Source organism: Erithacus rubecula (genome assembly GCF_903797595.1).
Source record: "Erithacus rubecula genome assembly, chromosome: 1".
Lineage (NCBI taxonomy): Eukaryota > Metazoa > Chordata > Aves > Passeriformes > Muscicapidae > Erithacus > Erithacus rubecula.
In genome coordinates, this window is record NC_136658.1 from 67,813,908 (window position 1) to 67,838,637 (window position 24,730).

The 24,730-nt window shown below is 36.1% G+C and overlaps 1 protein-coding gene across 6 annotated transcripts in view; it reads right to left on the reverse strand.

The window, feature by feature from the left end:
• TSC22D1 (TSC22 domain family member 1) overlaps positions 1 to 24,730 on the reverse strand; it is a gene marked incomplete at its 5' end in the record, with an annotated part of 91,300 nt that overhangs the window by 60,064 nt on the left and 6,506 nt on the right. The gene's annotated exons all lie outside the window — the stretch shown is intronic.

A 24,730-nucleotide genomic window follows, 5' to 3' on the forward strand; every position in this document is an offset into this window, starting at 1 on the left:
ACAGGGAAAAAGACAGATATCAAATAGCCATATCAAAATAGCAACTTACCCCACTGACTGATCTGGGCTGGAGAGTGTTTAACCATACACTGAATCTCACAGGACCCTCTTCCCTTCATTTGAGTAGAGATTTCATTGATAAAAATAACCACAATCCAGGGCAGATAAAAAAGCTTCCCACGCACTCAGGCAAACACGCAAAACAGTATCACAGAATCATTATGGTTGGAAAACTTATGAACCCACTTGAAAACAACATTATCTTTTGAATCTTTACCTAACATTTCTGTATACAACCATTACCTACAATAGGCACAGTTCATTTTTAAGCAAGTCTGACAACAATATACAACGGAAATATTCTCGACATGACTCTCAGCATGAAATTAGTTGCCTGATTTCTGATATCTTTATCAAATATATGGAAAGGTCAATGTTTCCTCAGAATGAGTTGTTACATTTAATAAAATACTGCCTAATCCTAAGAAGAATTTTATGAAGTCCAACATATCTCCTTTCCTTCCATTTCCTTTTTAAGGCAAGAGGCTAAGATAGGTTTGCAGCAGGACTGAAAGCAATCTGCATTTAAGGTTACCAGGTTTTAGCCATATATACTTTATGCAAAACATAGTACTTTCTACTCAGTAGCTTTTTAGCCACCTAAAAAACCTCCCAAGCATTCCACGCTGCTGTTACTTCTACATATTCTAAAATTAAGTCAAACTCCATCTTCTAGTGCAGCAATATGCACCAAGAGGAAAGATATTGCATGTGACAAAGCTTGACACAGCCAACATTAAGAGAACTGCAGAGATCCCTAAGAAAGTGAAAGTCCCTAACTGCTGGCATGTGTTTCAAATGGCATTGTGGCATTGTGTTAAGCATTACATTCCACGAAATGCAGCTGAGAATAGGTCTGTATTTCTTAAACAGAGTTATTCTTCCTAGCAGCTATTTCTCCAAATTTCAAATTATTCTTAATTCATAGTTTAGCATCTGCATAACTGAAAACCCCATAAGCATTTTGCAAACTAGAAAAGAGTTTAAATACTGCATAACTGCTTTTTTCTCCTGTTTTTTTTTGACGGCCAAGCATTATATTACTTCACACATTTTACATGTGAACATCAAGAAATTTCTATTCTTTTATTTCTTAACTGTTTTTACTATAGACTTCAGTCCAACAGGAACACAACTGTCAACTTCATACTTTAAGATGCAACTTACTGTAACAGTCTAGCTGGCCCATCTTTGAATGACCTTTTTCCAAGTCAGAGAACTTTTATTTTCCAGTCAATTTCTTTCATTTTATTTTTTAAAATAAAGCATGTATACATATATATATATATATATATATATCAGCATAAACCTCACAGAAGAATTACCTGTGCTACCCAAAAATAAGCATACTAACAGTACTTGCATAGGCAACTGCACAACTTTGAAGCTACAGGATGTATTTGGGCAAGCTCACAAATGTCACACTGCAATACAGCATTAAACTTTTTTCCCCAGATGAACTGAACACAGGTTTCAGAAATACAGCATATTGAACCTATGTTAAAAGTCTGATTTTCTAGCTATGTATTATGATATCATGACTCAATATTTTCTCTCTTGTACATTTAAAACACAGACAGAAAAAAAGGGGTTCCACAGAAAACACAAGAAGCACTAGTATGCCAAGTTGCTCACAACCACAATCAAGTAAAAATTTGCTTCCATACTTAATACAGTTCATTACAATAATGTGCAATAAAACATATACTGCATTAAAAAAGTTACTTGGAAGATGCTTCCCATCTCCAAAGCTGGGACACACAGCACTGGGACAGTGGAGGACATGGGGAAGGGTATAATTCCATAACTCCAGAGGAATCACTTGATCACCTGTGAGGAACATGTGGCAGACTGTTCTCAAAGAGCTAATAATTTCAACATGATAACCTTGGCCTTTAAGGAAATGAATCATTAACTGGATAGCACAGATTTTTGAACTCCACTATATCTAGAGTTCTGCAACTACAGCAAAGCAATCTTGAGTATAGACTAAAAAAAAGTGTATGCAAATATATGACAGGCATTGGAACTATGTTAGATTTAAGGTACCTTGCAACATAAACCATTCTATGAATCTAATTGCAACTTAGTAATAGTTGTAAATGACATTATTGACAAAGCTTAAGTATTTTAAAGGGAAAGTTAAGAGATAAAATGTAAACATCAACATTCTTCTTACATACTACCAATCCATCTTTTCTTTCCCCCACTAGATTCACCAGTATGCATTAACCAATCCCTTCCTCTTCTTCATCACTTATGTCTGAGCAAACTGTTATTCTGAGCAGTGTCCTAAATAATAATGTAAAAAATTATACCTACACAACAGCTTGCAATCAGAAAAGCCAATACCATCTGATTACCCTATTCTCCAATTATCATAAGACAGATTCAAACTACCACTCACATTCATTTGCAGCATGAATATGTAGTGAATTCAAAGTTAGTCTGATGCAAAAGCATGACACTGTGGGTAAGGACATTGGTACTCCCCTCTTCCCACAGCCCAGGCAAAGTACACAAAAGGGAGGAAAAAGTTACTATAACGAAGCCAAATTCAAACATGCCTAACAATCTGTTTCAGAATTTGAGCTAGCATTAAACACAGAAACATAAAAGTCACAGGAAATAAGGGCTCATAGCTAATGTAACAACTAACTCATCTCCATGTTTGATTAGAATCATTAATTTGTTCACAAGGTGACAGAGCTAATAAAAATTTATTTCATTTACACACACAATTAGTAACTTCATGGACTTGCAAATTTCTGGTTATTACATTTATATAGTTTGCAGTCATAAATCACCCATGCTCAACAAGATTACTGCTTACTACACACAGTTCAATCACAATTCTGATGGTCTTCAAAAGCAAAACAAACCTAAAATAACAAAAGAAAGCAAGTCCCCATAAAACCACTTTTGAAGCCACTGTTAATTTTATATCCAGTGTCTCACCTCAAAGAACAAAAGAATGGACCAAGGGAGTAGATGAACATAGCCCTATTTTTGCCTCCACAAGTACAAGTACAAGAGGAATCCCCAACATTACTCATTCTGATGGACAACCACCAGCTATCAGTAGTACATCCCAAAGAAAGAGCAGCAGCAGCCCAGCCAGGGTTTCTTTTCAGACAATCAGCAAGCCAAAATACACATAACAAAAGAGAAACTACAATGGGGAACACAGGAGAGAGACAAGAAGAACTGAAATACTGGGGGCAAAGGGAAGAGTAGCATGGCAATAGAAAACTGAAGTGCCACAGTCAATGAGACTTTGGACAGAAACCCCCAGAAGTCATGCACACACTTTTTTTTTTTTTTTTTTTTTTTAACTTCAGTACTCATGGATCTTTTTGTTTCTCAAATATTAAACAAAAATAGCCAGGGGGGCAAACATACTTGAAAATAAAATCTTTCAAGGCTGGTTGCTACATCCTACACTCACCCAGTAGCAGAACCACTGACTGGATTGAACACTGAATTCAACACTCCTGAAGCATTAACTTTACTCATTTATGAAGCCACTGGCAGGACAAGAGTCAGTATTATGGGTATAACACTTAGGCTTCAACGTTTGCCTGACTATTGCATCAGCCACGCTATTTTTAAGTACGATTCAGTTTCTTCCATGATCTGATGCAAGTCTATATGGCTTTTATTTTGCTTTTAAACACTGTTAAAAACTCAGCAAGTTGCTCAATGCCATCCTATTTACCAAACTTGTAAGAACCATTCTAATATGATATAATATCTATTGGTGAGAATATTAATTAATAGAAGTGACTGCTATGCTTGACAAGAGAGCTAGTATTAAAATCTACCCTTCTAAGTAACACAAAGCTGGCAAAACATTTTTTGTTATTACTTTCACATTATTACTTTAGGCTGAATGAAGGCTAGTATAAAAACATCTGGCATCACCATGCAAAAAAATTTACAAGTATCCCAGGTACCTTGCAACCAAAACTTTTCTAACAGAAGCACACAATAAAACAAATCTAAAAAGCCCTAAGAATTTACAGTGGACACATGAAAAATCAGACTGTCTCATGGTTTAAACAAGCAAAACAGGGATTCTCAGGAGGACAGCCTTCAGTCTTTAAAATTTCCAACCAGTATATGTCAATTTGTGTTGTATTTCAAAGAGCCTAAGCGGTTCAATTTAAAGCTCACAATTTCAATGCATTTTTAATTCTGAATTTGTATATGCACTTTTTTTGGATGATCAATGAACACATTAGCACTTACCAGAGCTGGCAATCAAGTATTTGAAGAAATTAGGCCCTGAATATTTTGCAATAGATTTAAGTGTTCTTTCCCACACTTGTTTTAATTGCTCACATTGGGAGAGAAGAACATTAAGTTCTCAGTTTTTATGTACCCAACATTTTAGAAATCTCTTCCTCCACTAACCAGAGCAGGAACAAATGTTTTGAATGTCTTCTCCAACTGCAAATGGTTTTGAGTGAAGAATCCTTGTCCCAGTTTCAGAAGCATTCTTCTTTTGAGACCACCAGTACAAGTGCATTTTAGAAAAATATTAAGTAAGACTACTCTGTGCTAGAAAAAGTATCACCTAAAAGACAGCATGAAATTAAGACTCAACTATAACTCAAGCAGTTTTATTAGAAAAACAAATCTGTAAAAAACAAGAAAAAAAGGAACTCAATAGTTAAGTCAAAAGCACGACAGAACTGTATTTTTGTTTCACCTAGCACAAAAGAAAGTTCAAAGTATTTCCAAAGAAGCAAAACCACACTTAGGAAACATTTATGAAAGGTAGTGCTATACCCTCTCAGAAAGAGCTCAACATTAAAAATTACTCACCTAAAAGGCTAGTTGAAAAGAAGAATTTGGGAATTCTCAATCTAAGACTGTAGCAGAAAGGCAACAGCATCCTTTAGTCAGTTTTGGTGAGCCTTCCCCAGTTCCTATGCTGTGTACCTAAACAAGTGCCTTCCCATCATTTCATATCATTTACAACCTTGGGAAACATTTTAAGAGTCTGATTTGTCAGGTAATTTGACTCAACTAGGAAGCTAGAATCATTGGTTTGTTCCTCATGCTGACTTGATCCTTAGACTTGCTTTCCTCTACATCAAGGCACATTCAGGATGACATTGGCAACACTAGCAGTTCATCAGCCATAAGACAAACACATCTAAAAGATACATCAAGGGAAAACAGGTTCATTATTTGTAAAACTACTGTTGTCATGATTAAATCATCGGTCCCCAAAATACAGAACCTGGCAAAGGGAAGATAGATTTCCAGATACCTCCCTCTCCTGTTTCTTTTAGTTCTCAACATCCAAGCTTTTTGAAGTTTCACAGAAGTTCGTGAAAAGGTAATCAACAGGCTCATGACGGTGTTTGAAGAAAGACATGTAGTTGCCAATTGCTTCACCTCTGTTTTCCCTCAAGTTATCTTAAAATAAAAGCTGTTTAGCAATCCAGCAAAGAGGAAAAAGAGCAGCTGTAATAAACCTGAACAATGGTTCAAAAGCATATTCCATTGCCTTGGCTCCAACACACTCACTCTGGTCTACTTACAGGCCAAAGCAAACCCACACGGAGACCTAACAAGTTCTGAATTACTGGTTTAACGATAGTCTGAGTATGCTATTTTCACTCCCATCATGCATTTATAGCACATTCTCTACCAGATCAGAAGACACAAAATGAGAAAGTGATGAACAGAAGCTTTCCAGTTCTGGAATATACAGAAAAAGTAAGTCTGAAGTGTCTAATGGGGCCTAGTGAACCCCTGAGAGACAGAGATGCCTATAAGTACAATGGATGTCTCTTTGTGACAATCCTGCCCATCCAGCTGCTGCTTCCTCTGGAAGGAGTATTGGACCTGCACAGGTTGACAGCTGTCCAGAAGCTTGTAGGCTGCTGCCCAAAGCAATGGGTTAACAGTGTACCACAAAAAGTAGAACTGACAGACAGTAGCAATTTCTCTGCCATACTCTGTCAAACTTTACAATCCTTTGCTTCTTTCTGTTCCCTTCAACCAACATAGTGACAGGATTTCAAACAAGGGAACAAAAACCAAGACTCTCATTCCTTAGGCATCTCCCCAAAAATATGCATAACAAAATTTAAAATCCTTCAGCCCCAGAAGCTTCAGCTCATAGCAGCTTTGCCAATGGCACTGTAGATTCCAAGACCATGGGAACCAGGAAAGGGGACATGATATGGCTATAAGCCAACAAAGGGTAAAACCGGCAAGCACTAGCAATAGATTGCAGAAGGAACAATAAGTTACTTCATGGTCCTTCCAGAAACTTTAAAGAAAGCTAAATGTTCTCTCTCAAACTCCAGTGTAGTAAATTAAATTCATTTAAAATGTATGTTCACCATCATCATGCATTTTTATATACTGATGGCAAATATTTACTTGTATGATTTGTGTTATATAAAACACAAATTCTATCACTTCCTGAAACCCACCACTTTTAACTTAAACTTAAAATTGTATAATGTTTTAGAATAAACTAAATATGGATACAGTGTCACAACCACGGGCTTAAGAGAGTAAAAATACTACAGTGAATTAACCACATTGTCTTTTCTTTCATCTTCCCCAAACATCCCATCTTTAAATAAAACCAACAAATGAGGAAGAAAAGCAAAGATACAGACAGCAGAGAAAGGTAAAGGGACCTGAGGAAGGAAGCAATCTATTTGAAACACGGCAGCCATTGGAATTTACAGTAGTATCTATATGAAGTTTCATGAAAAATGTTCCTTGGGGGGAAAAAAAAAAAATCTAAAAATACGGGTGTGTGTCAGGAGAAAGTTAAAGGTGTTAACTCCAAGCTTAAGGGGATTAATAAAATTTGCAGTCCATACATCTAACCTAAGACACTTCAGGTTTCTGGTTTCAATTCTGTGATTGAAGAACAACATTATCTGTTTTAGTGAAGTACCACCTTCAGTTCTGGTTTTACAATCATTGGTTCCAATTCCTATGCTCGTTTCTTAAAAAAAAAAAAAAAAAAAAATAGAATCACCAAACAAGTATCTTACCTCCTTGCTTAGTAAGTAATAGAGTTTAAAATAAAAAATTATCGAAGTGTTCTGAATTTCTCACAGGATCACCAAGCAGCTGAGGCTGGAAGGGATCCCTGGAGACCACCTAGTCCAAACACCACTGCTCATGGCAGGGTCAGCCAGCAGAAAGCAGTAAGAAGCTACAAAAGAAGAATACACTGCAAGATGTCCCAGTGTGCCAGATTTTGAGATGCAGAAAGAAATGGGGCTAGCAACAAACAGACCACATTTCTCTATTCCTGCCCATATTTAAGAGCAAGTAACAATGGTACTTCCTTATCAGAAAGAGAAGCTTCATTTTAGAGTCCTGTACTACTTTTTGGGAAAAGAGGCTTCTTCTTCACAGGAAATATCAAGCATTCAGTGATGCACAATGTGCCACCAGCCCACGAGGTAACTATATTTAACATATCATTTTGACACCTGATTATCAAATCGGTAAACTTTCTTGTTTACACGTGTCACAATTTGATATTTCCCAATTTAGGGGAAGCCTCTTTATTTGTCAGCAATTTCTTCCAGGCCATATAGCATGCCTGCACTGTCAGGAATTGTCTATAATTGAATTGTTACTAATGACTTATATACAGCAGAATTAGGGTATCATATAAACAGCTTGCCATCTTAAAGTTTTAATTTCAGGAGTGTAAAAGAGTTACTGGAGATGTTAAATTATTTTCCAACTGATACAGTCCAATGACTGTATTTTTTATTTATAACCACTTGTTTTGAAACTGAAGAGCAAAGAGACAGCTACAGGAAATGTGTGAATTTTCTTCTATCTATCTGCAAGACCTAGGAAACACCAAAAGACATGAAAAAAAACCAAAGTGTGAACAGACACAGAAGCTTCAAAGAGCAAGTTCCAAAAAGCGCAAAGACAGCAAGTAATGTTCAGGGACACTCTTTTGATTGACTTCAAGAGATTCTCACCAGGATGCTTTGGGACACACATGGGTTTGAAGGCAGTACATGGCAAGACTGCAAAATAAACCAAAAGAGGAAGAAAGCAAGTAACATAACCACTTTGAAAACAATGTTAGCATGAGGGATTTTTTGGTTGGTTGAGTTTGTTATTGCAGCATTTAAGTGTTCTTACATTAAATCTGTAAGAAGAATTAAGAAGACAAAATTGCTCATCCCTAGTTGTCAGGTAAACACTGACACTTACCTGGGACCCACTAAAGACAGCAACTTATATAAACTGGACCAAAGACTGAAATTGTCACAGGCATTCCATATTACACTTCTCTATTATGTATAATAAAACAAGGTTTCAAACATCAAAGATTTTTTTTAAGCTAAGACATCTCTTCTAGTTATCATAAACTAATGTCCACATTAACAACAAAGAGCACACTATACTGCAAACACACTAGGAGAGATAATATGTGCAATTCCAGTGACTTCAATGAAATCTCTTGAAGTACATAATGTTTTCAACCAAAGTTACATTAATAAAAATACTAAATAGATAAATAGCTTCAAAAACTACTTAAATTTCAAAGTTATGAGAAATCAAAATCTTCAAGGAATGCATCTAGATTCCTATTTTTAGTTTCATTCTTACAAGAGACAGATGAAGTTCAAAGAACTAATGTAATCCACTCTGTGTCAAAACCACGGCAATTCATATTTCCCTCTGTCTTGCTAATGCTCCTTAGAGAGTCATCCTGACCAAAAAAAACCAAATCATTGATAAGCAGTTTTAATACAAAATCTCATTGAATTTTTAGAAAGCTATGACTGAATTCCAATAGAAAATTCTTCCCTGGATACATCACTCTTCCTCCAGGGAAAAATGGGCTCCAAATATCTAGAAATAATAGGCATTTGTCAAAGGCTTTGAAATTCATGCTGCCTAGATACAGCACAGAAATAACTAACCACATACAAATATCTTAAGAATGCTTTTCCTAAATGTATCTAGGACTGCAAGAATTATTAAGTACCAATTAAAAAGTTAAGGAAAGTATTTGTTCATCTTCCTTCAGCTGGACCTCCACACATTAAACCTGAGGTTTCATGGGATTTTATTAATTACTAAGTATGCTTTCTATTACATAGCTCATTATTTGAACTGATTACATTAAAGGAAAAAAACTTTTTAGTACAAATAAAATAATTTAACAGTTTGTTTTGATGCTGGAATGCAATGTAAGGTTCATTTGTGCAACAACTAAAAACCTTGAATCACATGGGGGATCATCCAAACCAGAACAGAAAATCAGCATTACATAAATATCTCAATCGGGTCCCTCAGCGCTTACAACTGGTCACATATTCCATATGAATTTCTAAAAATGCAAAAGTATTTCCTTTTCAGTGTCATATTCTGACAAATAATACATTTATTGATAAACACAGTCACAGAATTTCTAAATCTATTCTGTTCTATCTCCTTAAGCTTCTGGATTTCAGCAGTTTCTATTTTTTCATGTAAGAGAATGAATAGCAAGCTTTTCACTCAAGATCTACATAACATGCAAGCTTTTATACTCCCTTTTGAATTTTTAAGTGCAATGACATCAGGGGTCACCAATTTCAAAGTGATTTACATAGCATAAATTATGCACTGAGTTGTTCTGGCTTATTTTTTTCCTCTGAGTTTCATGTTAATCCTTACTCAGATGAATTTTTTTTAGCTTAAAGAACTTCAGAACCATCTTGGTATACAGTTTTTAAAACTATTTAATCCACATCAATTAAGCAAACCTAACTATCTAAACTTGGCAATACTAGAAACTCAGCAATCCCTTTCATTATTTTCTGCCATTAGTCTCAAACCCCTAATTACAAGAGCAATAATGTTTCCAAAGCACACATAATAGTGACCATTCTCTTCAAAGGCAAAACAGAGTCAATACAATTCTTGGTTTTAAGTAAGTAAAAGGAAGAGTATCTGGAACATCTTAGCTCAAAGTCTTCACTCAGTAGAAATAAAATTCCATCAATCTCCAAAGCCTATTAACCAATACTGCGTATTTCAAACACTTATGCTGAAATCCAACTGATTGCATAATAGGAGGTTTTGCAAAAGGCACCTATTAAAATTTCTGGCACTAAGTTATTAGACTAATTAGTTTTATAAACTTATCCAACCCAACAGCCACTGTTCCACAGAATGACATAGCTAGTTCAGAGCAGTTTAGTCTCTTACACTGTTGAGCTGTTCATCACAAGTGTATCCTGTTGCATCCAGGAAGCAGCACATACACAGACATTTCTTACACACACATCTTAAACATCATACAGTACCATAAACACAGAAGACAAAAAGGCAAGATTAACACTTGTAAGTTCAGCACAACGCTCTAGTCAACACAAAATGGAAAATGTTTCTGAAATATGCTAGCCACTCTAATTACATATACCTAAACATACTCAGTACAGCAGCTTAAAATAATATATTAGAAAGGATCAGGTACATTTTCTTACAAGTAAAGCTACATTAGCTGTTTTCACATGTAATTGCACCACCCTCCTCAGTCTTCAGCAATTTTTCTTCCAAGAATGCAAAATGCTCATGTCTGTGCCTCTTCCAGCAGACATGAGCATAATGTGGCACACGGTAAGGACTAATATAATAAGAATTTTAGTCATTATTCCTTTATGGATATTTGATTCAATTTTCAGTAACTCTGCACCTATTTTCTGAGAAGTTTAACATATGCAAAACCTGCTGAATAAGTAATTCATCACCTTAGTGTTCCCAACAAACACAGCATATTACAGTATCACTCAAACAGTAATATGACTACCCAGCATGATGAAGAAGAATCTCCTGAATATTAAAGTATAAATAAAACACTTGGCCATCCTATTTTAGACATGTTTCATTTAGCATATTCTAATTTCATAACCAAGATGCTTCACTAAGGCTACTGTAAGCCTTAACAAACCTACATAAAATACGTTCCAGAGAAAAAAATGGATGAAGAATAGAAATTCATGCCAAGACACCAAGCAAAACCACAGTTGCTAACTGGCCTCATACACCAGCTGTACACCACATGAAGACTTGGAGTATTACATTGGGTTTTGAATTTTGTATTTTCAGAGCAATTCCCTCGAACACTCCCTCATGTGGTAGCAAACAATACTTGAAGCAGCATTTTCTATACAGTAAACACACACTGGAGTTATCTATTGACTTCAATAACTGCAATTAATTTTTACAAAAAAACTTAAGTTTTGCCAAACTTTTTATATTTAAGACAAGATCAACAGGCTTCCTGCATTTCTAAATTTATTACTCTTTTTACTGTTAACTTGCAACACCACTCATTATTTCTATATAATCCACAGTACACTCCACTTCAAAAGCTAATCAAACATCCTCTCCAAACACCAAGTATAACCCCTGAAACATGTGCAGACTCCTCCAGCCTCTGAAGCAGGTCTGGAACAGGGGGTGTAGATCACACACAATGCTAACACTTAGCCAGAGAGAAACGGCAGATCCAGTACCTGGGCCTTGCCTTAACCCAGGTTTTGACCCAAGTCCTCCCCACAATGGCACCCTTTGGGGGATCACATTCAGGTCTTGCCTAAGCACAACACTTATTTTCACACACTGGACAAGATACAAACATCCTCCTTCGCTATTGGATGGATTAAAACAAAAATACAGCACAATGAAAAGAAAGATATTTTCAATGTATTTCAAACCAGAAGTTATAAATAAAGTCAGAAAAACCCCCAAGCACCTAAGTAGATTACTTGTCTCCTTTAGGGTTTAGTGACCTCTGACGTGCTTCCTGATCTGCAGAGAAACAGGTATGCCAGCAACTCTGAAGTCCTGGAAAATATGCTCCAGTATTTATTAGTAGCAGTAAGTCAAACTCCTCCTCTATGTTAAGTAATTAAGATATCTGAGAAAGGAGTACTGTGATGAGGGCATATTTTAAACACATGCCAAATCTCAGAGCCCTGGTAACTGATTTTAGAAAAAAAACTCCTAGTATCCTGGTTGCAAACATGAACACAAAGATTAATCAACCTAAAATGTCTGATGGGTTTTTTTTTTTGGGTGGGGGGTTTACTGTGAAGACAGTTCACAGCAACTTTGGTAACAGCATTTACCCAATACAATTACACATGGAAGCACAGGAAGCATTCACCACCCTTTACTCCAAGTCCTTTTCACGCAGCAGTAAAATTGAGAACCTGGTAATATATTAAATGCTTGCTATTTGCCAATTCATTCATTAGCAACAGCTAGGTATAACCACAGACAGTCTAAGGGGTTTTTACAACAGGAGGCATCTTTCCTACCCCGAGGCAGGATCTAACTACCAGAAGTAGGAAAAAGCAGAGGAGGCTGCTAAAGGCCACCCCTCCCTCTGGTATCAGCAGTGTCCTGCAAAAGGACAAACACACCCCAATTGCATCAGGTAACCACTAAACCTACTTGAATGTTTAAAAAGAAGAACTGACCTAGAAAGGCCTGCACTGTAACCTGACATGCAACTAAGAATTTGAAAAATACACAAGCAGAGAGAACAGAAAAATCCAGCTACTGAAATTATTTATTTTTATCTCACTGGTACAGTGACCACTTGACTGCACAGTTTGAGCAATTCTTTGCAGCTACGTACCTTCATGAACTCCTATAATCAACAAAATTATTTAGTGCTGCAAATAAGAATTCTTACCATCTAGTGTGTTTGCACAGGATTTTCAGCTCACTCAAGTATTTGACTAAATAGACATATAATTGGAAAACTTCAGAATATTTAAACAAAAAAGAAAATTGAAATTAAATTCAAACATAAGCTTTTGAAGCTTTAACACTTAAGACATTTTATTCTTTCACAGGCCTCCTGGATGTTTGCCAATGAGGCTCCAATGCCAGTGCTATAGCATCCAAAATGCTATTTTGAGCCATTGCTGTGCTGACCATTACATTTTTCATGCACAAGAATAGTTCCCAAAAAATAATAATTGTGAATAAGTGTTTTTTTCTTAATGAAATCACAAATATCTTGCTTCTACTTACACAACATCCTAATTTCTGGTCTATTCTTCGACAGAGTAAGGCAGTTGTTACACTTTTCCCTACTTTAAAGGTGTAACAACCTCTAAACTTTTTTTTTCCCCCTTGTAGATCTCCACAGAGGCAATGAGTTCCACAGACAAAAATCTTTCTTAATATTAGCCAAGGCAATTTCACCCATGGTCTCTTGTTCTTAAATTGTTTGAGGACACATAGACACATACAGTCTAGAAGATGATCTTAGCTAGTCCTCATTTATAATTTAAAGCACAAGAAAGGGAATATGCTATCATAGCTTTAAGGCTCCTTATGACTCAGTGTCGCAATCCCAAGTCTGATGTAGGTCTGTCATTCAGCTTTAGAGATTTACTTCTTGGTTTAGGTATTACTTGGTTTCATTTTGAATTCCTTCTAATCCCTGTAGATTATCTTTTGTCATTTAAGAAAAATACAACATGTCAACTCAATGTTGAGATGTTGTAGGACAGGCTTCAGCAACAGCAGCTTTTTGTATTCAAAGAACCAAGTTAAAGTACCTTTTTAATTTACGAGATGGACATTTTGGGCTTTGTATCTGTTCACTTCAGAACCAAATGACCCTTTTGGCACTTTTGGCAAGAGATTTGAACTATCAAACGTATTAATTCACCATAGATAATAGTGGGTGAGAGTGAAAAATCCTCAGGAAGGCAAAAATGACCAGGGTAAGACACCCCATTGTACTTGGAGAATATATGAGTGACGTAAGAGAAAAGGAAAGCCAGTGACCCTGGCTACACTCCTCCACTTCCTACACGCCTCCACTTCCTACAGACACCAAATGCTTGGACCAAGCTACCTAGTCTACAAGGACAATACAAAATCCTTCTGGTTCAGTATTAATTACTTTCTGAGAATACAAAGAAGGGAAAATACAAAAGGAGGTCCTCTCACAGTCTGACAAGGAATTAGCAGCACACCAACTTTGGTCATTCACTAATACCATTCTTTTCCTTACTGCCTTTTATTGCTTCTACTCTTCAGACTCATCAACAGAAGCCCTGCTTTCCTGAATATAAGCATTTACCATTCATCAGGTGTCCTCAAGCAAAGAGCAGCAGATGCTGAACCAAACTGGACAAAGGAAAAAAGCACAGGACACAAAGCTGAAGAATCCTAAGAATCATTTCAGGCTTAGAAAGAGGATGCATTAGTTCGTGCAGCATAACCTAGCTCAGCAAGTGTTGCATTTTGCCAACATTATCAGCAAAGAAGCAAAACAAAGTTCTGAAGCCTTCACTTCAGCATGTAAGCAGAACAATATAATGAAGCTAAAATACAAACAGTTCACACCAAGTAAAGAAAATACACTATAGAACCTTGAAAAGCAATTTGTACATGCATAAAACATGCTAACCTAGGACATGTACAATTAACATGAAACAATTGGTTCTATTGCTTACAAATGTGGATGGTCTTGGCCTCAACAGTTAAACATCAATTAAAGCAGTCATTTTCAAGGACATATGGCATCCCCACAACACTCGGTCATACCAGCCAGACTCCACAAAATCCACTCCAGCTGGCCAAATGCTTCTCCACTAGCCACTTCTCCCTATGGCAGCGAGCCTCCAGCCATGAACCATTAAGAGAATAACTCTTCCACAGACATACATACATCTCTAGATGCCTTTCATCTAGGTAAAGGTGCAAAAGGTTCTAGTAGGCAAAGGTTTGGAATCCATACAGCAAAATGCTCCAAAAGGCAAACCTCAATTCAGGATTTCCAAGTTCTTGGCCTCATAGGGCTCTTATTGAGCCTTCTTTTCAACATCTCTTTTTTTATATTACTGTTATCAGTTACTCAGGTGAATTGACTTGATCATCCTTCAAGAAAAATCAATCCCTAAGTTAGCAGCAGCCACACTGACATTTCAGATGTTCATTACCATGTTTCAAGCACACCTTCTATCCAGTTTTAATTTTCAGAACAGCCAGAAGCAAAAAATTCTAATTTTTATATGTTTCCTATCTTTGCCATCTTCATAAAATGCCACCACATCAATACTTAGAGGAAAAACTGCTTACTTCACCAGAAAAAATTGCACATCTCTTCAGACACAGTATTTCAAACCGTTTCTTACCAGTTTGAGATTAAAAACAACCCTTGTTCACCACTTAAGAACAATCTCACAGAAACTAGTCACATTCACTGACAGACACTATAATTAAGTAGTATTCAGACATGGCTGGATCTTCTTTCATGAAGAAAAAAGCCTACTTTTCCCAGCAATTCGTTTTGGTACATTTTTCTTGTGGTCACATTAGGAAGACGAAACTACCAGTGATAGTTATTTCTTTTAACTCTTAAAATGCAAATCTTTACAGCAATCTCATGATTTCTGAAATGGCTTTGTTTTTAAATCTTGCCTCTTCATTATATGCAGACAACATAAATCAGTGATGAAAAATATGCAGCAGACAAGAATTTTTATTTTTTAAAAGGATTACCCATATGCTTGAACAATTCTGCAATGGAACAAACCATTTTAATACCATCACTTTAAATGCATCCCTTCTGTTAGAGTATATAATTTAGGACAGAAAATGCTACAGAAAATATTTGTTTCATTTAATATGATTTTTCATATTATAATTATAATTTTTAAGAATGGTATCCAAGAAAACTGAAGTTTTTAGTAGATAAACACATTAAGAACTCCCAGCATATAATTTACAGAAACTCTACATATATATATTACAGTCTGCTACAGACAACCAGAACTTACACTTGACCAGTTGTGAGCACAGACCTCACACTGCCCAGCTGCCTATGCCAAGCTGTGCACAGCTACATGGCAGTATCATTTGATTATTACAGCACGTGTGACACTAGTGATCACAGTAACAAAAGCATGAGAAGATTTGTCTGCAACCAAAAGGCTATAGACCTAATCCAGAGCAACCTGACAGCAAGTTTGAGAAAGCATTTTCAAAGAGTACCTGTAAATTCACAAAATCATAGGATTTTAAAGCCAAATTAGAAGGATGGATATCTGGGATTTAGGTAATTGCATGGTTCTTATATTGATCTGACTTATCTTCTGGCTAAAAACATTATATAAACTTCATAATTTAACAAAAAATATTCCAGGTCTTGGGTGCTTCTTATATGCTATAATATGCTAATATTCTTTTTCCCCTTCCACAGATCACAGCAGATCTATGCACCCCAAGGGCATCAGTGAGACCTCCTGAAGAGGCTAACCTGCACCTTCAGGGGGAAATGGCAGCTCAAACAATTTTCACTGCAGTGCTATTCCAGAGATGATACACTTCATTATTAACAGGGTACAACTCCACAAGAACACAGAGATTACTAATCCTGCTTTGCTGCTTTGTTTTTCCATAAACCACCTAAAATATTTAGAATTTCACCGCTTTAAAGCCTCACCATCTTAAAATACCTTCAGAAGTTGTATGGTCATCAGACACCAAGTCCTTCCACATTATCTTTTCTGCTCTTTGTTATAATGCAGTCAGCAAAGCAGAGCACCACTTCACAACAAGGTCTTTTAGCTACTTTCCCAAAAATAGGAAGAGGCTGTACTGCCAATAACTGCATATACTTGACTGACACAATGAATGCCTGACAGTATTTCAAAAATTAAAATCCTTTTCCCCACCAGAAAGAAAGAAGAAAAATCAAAACAAGCATCATGAACATTTCTTTCACACCTTCTACCCTCCCTCCTCTCTCTCCAATCAAATACAGGCTCAGAAACTCCTCTTTTTCACAACCAATTACAGAGCTGGAAGGAGTCTCATACACTTGGAAAGAAAAAAAATAAAATGGAGGCACATGCACATCCTACACCAATCCCTGAACATTTACGAGCAATTCGACATTTCACCCAATTTGGAATATTAGGCCTACTAAAGAACCCTTGGCAGTGCAATATGCTGATCCATTCTTAACATAATAACCTCATTCAGCAGATTAAAGAGGTACATTTATACCTTGAATTCATTTGGGTGCTACAGTAAATTATTTAACAAGTACTTAAAGTACGTAGTCATTAACTCATGGTTCCTTTTATTTTACTTTTACTTGGTCTTATTTTGTAGGACTGCAAGGAATGAGACTGTAAAAGCAGCAATTGCTCATTCTTTCACCAGTAGGTTTGTTTTAGGGCATTTTATTTTTAAAAAAAGCTTTATATAGTCACATATGCATACATACAGATAAGGAACATTAAGAATTTCAGACTAAAGGATTTCAGAAACAAATTAATCAAGATTTCAGGAGACATTTCAAGTTAAGGCCAGATCAAGATTCTTCACTGAACAGCCAATAACATAAACAAACCATAATGCTAAATATAAACTAATTATCACTATAAAAACCTTCCTTGACAGATTTCAGAGATGCTTATAATCTGAGTGAAAGTGACATCAAGGGAGAATGACAATTAATACCATGCACAAGCTGACACACACACAATAATCATCAAACATCCTTCCCCTTGCATCCTTTTCTATGTGGCAGGCATTACAGCATGAACCTTCACGAAATCCTAAAGGGAAAGAAAAGCATTCCACTTCTGTCAGGCTTCAATCTGGAAGTACAAATTAAAACGCTGTTTATAGTCCACAGACAGACTTCCTCAGAAAAATATGGAATCTTTCATATGGTACAAAAACACATTATGATATTTCAACACATATATCCAGTAAAATTATGAAGCTTAAAATAATCTTCCAGGAAATCTACAGAAGCCTTTTTTTCCCTTTGCTTATCCCAGCTCAGTGGCAATATATGCCAAACAAGTCACTCATTATTCAGATTCTGTCTGAGAAATTTTTGCTTGCTTTTCATTAAAAAGAAAAGTATTTCAAAACTGCAGTCACAACAGACATCAAGGCAATCATACATGAATTACTGGGTTAATTTTTAATCACAGTCTTCCTCACTAGCTATAAGAGGACTAAATATATAGAAATACTATTTTAGTATGGTTACATTCTGACTTTTGATTGCTACAGTTTCTTACATATAAATTGACTGCCAGTCATCATCTTTCTCTGTCATCCATGACTGTGATGGAATTGGGTGAAATGAAGGTCAGAGGAAGCTTAAGAGGCATTTAAATTTTCTCTCATCTTGACAGGAATTTCATCCCTCTACATTGCACAGACTTCAAAGTTACTGGAGAAACAGTAACAGTTATTTCTAGAACTTCTATTTGTTTACAAGGATTTAAAGGAAAACACCATTTATAAACCAGCATATGCAACTCTTAACAGATACCAAATACAGAACTCAATTTCTGCAACTAAATGGAATACTGACTAGATGACAACACTCAGTAATACTGAGTAACACTCAATAACTAGGACCCACAAGACAATAGATTTACAAACAAAATACTAACAACATCTGTAAAAATATTATTTAACTTACATTTGATCCACACCTTGTGATCTTATGGGGGAATGAACCAAATGTAACACTGAGAATAAAGAAACAGCCACACAGTAATAGCACTGCATGCTGAAATTACGTTACCTGTGTAACTCATCATTAAGAGTTACACTGCAGTACTGTAGTAAAAAAGAACCCTATTATTAAATGCATTAAGATGCTAAGACTATTGTTGAATGTGTATCCACATTTTCAGCAGCTTTCAGTACTATCCCTAGTACTTAGCACAGAACTTTGACACTGTTGCTTAAACAGCTGCTGGAAAAGTTCAACACTCAGTAATACACCAAGAAACCAGAGTCCTGAAAACTTCCCACAGATATCCATGCTAATTAGAACAACCAAACACACAAAAAACCAAAAACAAAAGACTAATAAAAGGAAAGAAGACAAGACATACAAACAAGAAAGCTGGAAAAATACTTAAATCACACAGAAGCTCAAACAATACGCCTGGCCGAGTAATTTAAACTTAAGCAGAAAGTTATAAAACATTCTACAACCAACTTCCATTTGCTATCAAATCTACACCTTATTAAAAATTGTGCTGCATTTTTAATAGACTGTGGTCCCATTCACCTAGTAGTAAGTTTTCCAAGTCTCAACTTAGAGAAGATACTCTGCTGCCTGTTTTAGCAATTTATAAAATGGTACTTCTCCACCACACTCAAAATCATGTAAACAGATGAACAAGGTAACCCCTGAAATTTAATTAAAACAACTACAAAGCCATTTTCTGAGAATTTCCTTGAGGAAAAAAATAGCATCAGTGGTAGGTGCATTTGTTGCTCTTTGACGACTAAAGTAAGCTTCAGAACTGTGCTAAATTTCCAAACCATAATGATAAACAAAACCGCCCAACTACTTTACTTCTTACTCTGTTCTTCTAATGTATTTTCAAAATTTTATACTCATTTCAGTCCATACAACACCTACAAGCCCCAGCAAGGAAGACTAATTATAAGGAGTAGTTTACTCTGGTAGCCATTTTCAGTGGAAAAAAGACAAGTTACTTTTACTGTTCTGGACCATTACTAACCCTGTATTGCAAGAAGAAGCAGAAACTGGGACAAGAACTTCAAGCCTGAATGCCTATGATTCTCAAATTTACATCCTGATTGTCAAATGTCATCAATATAGGAAGCCCCACCAACACCTCAAAATAGCTAATATACCATTAAACATGAGGGACAAGCATCTAACAAAACCCAGTGGAGAAGAGTAGAAAAAAACTCAGGAGTAATTTCTGGTACACAGTAATGCCAAAATGATTTAAAGGAAACATAGTCAAAGTAATTGTTTGCACGAAGAAAACAGCAAAAAATTTTACTGTGACTTTTCTGTTTTACCAAAACACGTTAAAGATCTTACTTTTACAAAAAAAAAAAAAAAACCTTAAAAATATAAAAAATTGCAGAAAATTGTACAAGCTCCCATTACAAAAGCATAAGGATGAGTTTGAACATAACATTCTTCATCACTGCACAGCACCAAAATCTGAAGTCCTCATTTAGTAGGTACCAGCAGGTCACTTAGTCCATAATGTAACCAACAACAATAGAACACCTAAACTAGCACAGGCTCTACCACCTGCATGTATGGCATCATTACAATCCCTGCTTGCCTGCCATTTATAACCTCTAAATATCTCTCTCGGGAAAGTCAATTCAGCTTCAGGGAAAGATGGAGACTTCTACATTTAACTGCAACCACAAACCAAATCCTGCTTCCAATGCTGACAATGCACAATACGTGTTTGGAGGCTTGCACAAAATGAGCTGATAAGGATTTCTACACCACTGACTTTAGCACAATTACTGTCTTTGTTAGCAAATTCCAAAGGCAGACAAAGAGTTAAAGTGTTCCCAGACATTAAAGCCAGAAGGATGATCAGGTGCTCCAATTTGATACCATAATTATGCTGCACTTCCATCATGCAATTCCTAAGTCTGAATGCTTTAGAACAGGCTAAAATAAATGAAGTGCCTATCTGCAGTCACTCAGGAACTCTTTCCATCTTAGCTTTAGGCTATGGTTTCCTGTACAACCATGCTGAGAATAAACTAATTTCTTATTTACAGTGATCATTACCATGAAATAATTTACTGAATAATCTTACCCTCAGTTGGCCTTAATAGCACTGCTTTTGGTGGCATAAATACAGTAAATGAAAGCTATAGGGCCACTTTGTTAAAGTATAATAAGTATTATACACTGTACATTTTAGTCTCATAAATTAATCAAAAGAATAGAAAAGGAACCAGTGCATTAAATCAATGAGAACAAAGACACACTATTCTTTTCTAGTCATTTTTATGTTTCACCAACATCACACTGCAAACCCAGATTAGAAATTATTCCCAGAAAGGTCATACCAAGAATACACTTGCTATAATTGCACTGATATTCAGGTGTGTGCAGTTTTTTGTTTAAAAGATCATACTAGCTAACTGTTTACAATTTTATGTCCTTCCCATGCTGCTAAGAGACAGGTCTGAAAAGACTTACTTACTTTATTACCATCTGTAAGATGAACGGGCTATAGGAAGTCTATTTGTAGCATGGGTATGCTAACCATATGCATTTTTATTTGTGTCTAAGCAAGACACACTAACATATTGGGGTTTGCTAGGCTAGGCTGGAATTGTTTGTTTAGGGTTTTTTGGAGGGGGTGGTGGTGTTTGTTTTTTAATTATTTTCCCCTCCCACTCTGCTACTTTTGCTAGCTTACCACTGACTGACAGAGTCATTATTCTGTTCCCCATTATCTGAATCACAGTAACTTGTAAAGGCTGAAACACTTCAATACCAATCCATTTGTCACTGGGTTTAATTATAATTTTCAGATTAGCCTGTAAAGAATGCAAATCCTGAGACAGTAACAAAGATTGCTTTTCAACATTAAATACTTCAAAATCTTGTTTGCTCATTTTCAAATACACATACATAGATGGTTTCATATTTATGCACTTCTCCAAAGAGCAACCAAACTGCAGTGCTAAGGAATAATTTTGGGAAATCAGTTGAAGAGATTAATTTCTCAGTATCTGCCTTAAGTGTTAAATTACTGCTTTTACAACTCCCTGGTATCTGTTGGTTCTTCCTGTCTTGAACGACAATGCAATACCAAGCACTACAGCAACTCTTAGTTCAAAGTGTATCATGGCATGCAGAAAATGCATCTATAAAAGATGCCAGGAAAAGCTCCATCAGAAAGGTATCACCACCTACAGCTGAGTCAGCAGACATACAAGGTGCAGACCCTAAATTCCTCATTGTTCTTTACTTAGAGCAGAACTAACAAAGTCAATTCCACTAACAACAGGTCTTTTAGTCCATCAGACAAAGCGAGAAACTGGACTTGTCAGCGTGAAACAACAGCAAGCACATTTTCTCCAAAGTTCTCTCTTTCTACTCAATCTACTTGCCATTAATGAGGCTAATAATTTTTTCAAGTTCCACAGAAAGCTCAATTGAAGATGAGAACAGATTTTTTTAAACAATTCATCTCCTAGAACTCAAATAATGTTTTTCAAAATGGTGGCAAGACTATCAAGCAAGTTTAAAATCTGCAAGACAGAAAATAACACCAGTGCCCCTAAGATACAACTAAAAAAAAAAAAAAAAAAAAACAAACCAAAAAAACCACTACAAATCTATGCTAATCCACCAGATATCCATTGCTGTAAAGTATCTATTCCCTTTCTCACCAAATATAGAGCAGCAAAACTTCCAGCAAACAAGAAAGCCCATATAAACTCCAAAGTCACTTACAAAATCAAAATAAGCATGCAAAATAGTTACTGCACCAAAAATATAATGGAAGCTTCCAGTTCTACCTTACTCCATTCTCTACTACTTACTAGAATCTTCAAAGAGTATTGAATTTCATCTGTAAAAATCTCACTTGTACCTGGTCAATCTTTCCACAACACAGCTGCATGCATGATGAACATTAATCCAGCTTCCTGACTGTACCTCACTTTACAATCCAGTACTAGTTACTACTGCTAGAGATTTCACTAAGGCCACTCACAAGTCTTTTGATTCTCATGTTCATCTTTAATCTTCCAGCCCCTCTACAAGCTTAGTAACAAGCCAAAACACACGACCAACACAAAAAGACATTTCTAAAGGGATCTTTTAATAAAATTTCTCTTAAAAAATAATGAGCTTGTCAGATAATAACAAATATTTTTAATGTCTATGCTTATTTTGTGTTTACCATCAACTTTTCCTCCTTTCTCTTCAGCTTTCGTTGGATGACATGCACAAACAGGTGAACATAACTTGCACCAGCCTAAAGAATGCAAACAATTCTACAGGAAATGCTGTCAAGGTCAGGGAGATAGTTATTAGTTCTCTTATCCTTCATTCACAAAATCTGCTTTTGAGTAACAAACAACATTTCAGGTTAAATTATTTTCAAATTCACTTATAGCAGCCTTTATAAACACTACAAAATAAATTAACTTTTAAAGTCTTCACTTTACAGGTAACTTAAAAACAATGTAAGTCCATACAAAATCTTACTGCAAGCATGTACAGCAAAACATTGTCTACAAAGACATAAAACTGATTTTTCAATAATAAGTATAAATACACAAAAAGATTCACCGTGACATCAACATGCATTCTTCTATGCTTAAAAGTAAACATGTGAGAATAAAAACTATGCTGCCCTGTGGTTCCAAAGATGAAATTCTAAACTCAAAAGACCATGACTAACATTAGTAAGATTGAGTAACTACAGCAAATAAATCAAGGTAACTACTCCAAATCCAAGAAACTATGTAAGAACTATGCACCAAGTTCATACCATGGCTCAAGCTAAGGAGAAGAAAAAATAAGTATTTAACAACCAAAAAACTGGCCTGCATTTTCGTAGACCAAAAAATTAAGAGATGATGAATCTACTGACACACAAGCACCTATGGCATACCCAACAGGCTTAAGAAAGACTAGTCAGAACAACTATGGGTATTTGGTGATTTTGTTGGCGTTTTGGGTTTTTTGTTCAGCAGTTTCATTGCTTCTGTTTTTTTTTAATACAGAAAAGTATAGAGAGCATTATTTGTATCCTCTCCTTATCTATTAAAATTTGCAAATTAATTTTCCATACGGCATTCTGCCAAGCAGCTTATTTTTAATATCTAATCTTCACTATGACTTGTGTTTCAAGTCATTCATACTGGGGAAATAAAGGTTACGGTTCTCAAAGCAGATACACTCCACACCGTCTATATTTAAAAGGGCATGCCCTGATAACAGGCACAGAAAGAGCTGCAAATGGTGTTCTAAAAACTGAACAGACTTAGAGATACTGGCACGGCCTTAAACACAGTTATATACAGGTTTAAGGAGAGCTGGGAGTTAATCTATACAAGGTATTACATGGGTCAGATGTTTTTTCAAACGCACGCTAAATGGAATTTTACAGCTTCTTCGCTGGCCCAATTATGTCATCACTCACTTCTTTTCTCCTACCTTTTCCTTTGCCAGGTTTAGAATCCCTTGGGATGTATTGATAGAAATCTTCAGTGATATACGTGTGTGCAGATAAGACGGAGAGAAATGGGGATTTCAAACACACATTTACAATACACCTGCTTCTGACATGCTTACGTCCTTGCACAATACACTACCCTTTACCTCCTGCAAAAGAGGGGATAACCTAACAAACCAGCAAAAAAAACTAACTAGAGAGATCCCACGGCCGGAAAATGGGGAGTCAAGCAGAACAACGATGTATCTTGCACTGCCTTTAGTAACAAACTCTGAGCTCCTACCCAAAATTCCAGTGAAGATCACAGCAGAAGTACCCTGCCCTGAGATCCCCTGGAAGCAGAAACAGGTTTTTAATGTCACATACAAATATATAGGAGACATGCTGCTGTAAGTTGTCTGAATGTACACAAAAATGACCTGGCCACTACTGCCATGCAAAAAACCCTCAATTATTTTTGGTCTCCATTTAATAGTCATATCCTGCTTTGTGTAAAGAATATAAATGGTTTTCCAACTGCAGCTAAACAAAAGTGTAGTCTACCTGGAGATGACAGATTGAACAAAGATGCAACGTGCACGGGAGAAGAAAGGATGTGATCTTTGGCTAGCAAAACAACAGAGGAAGAAGGTATTTCTGGC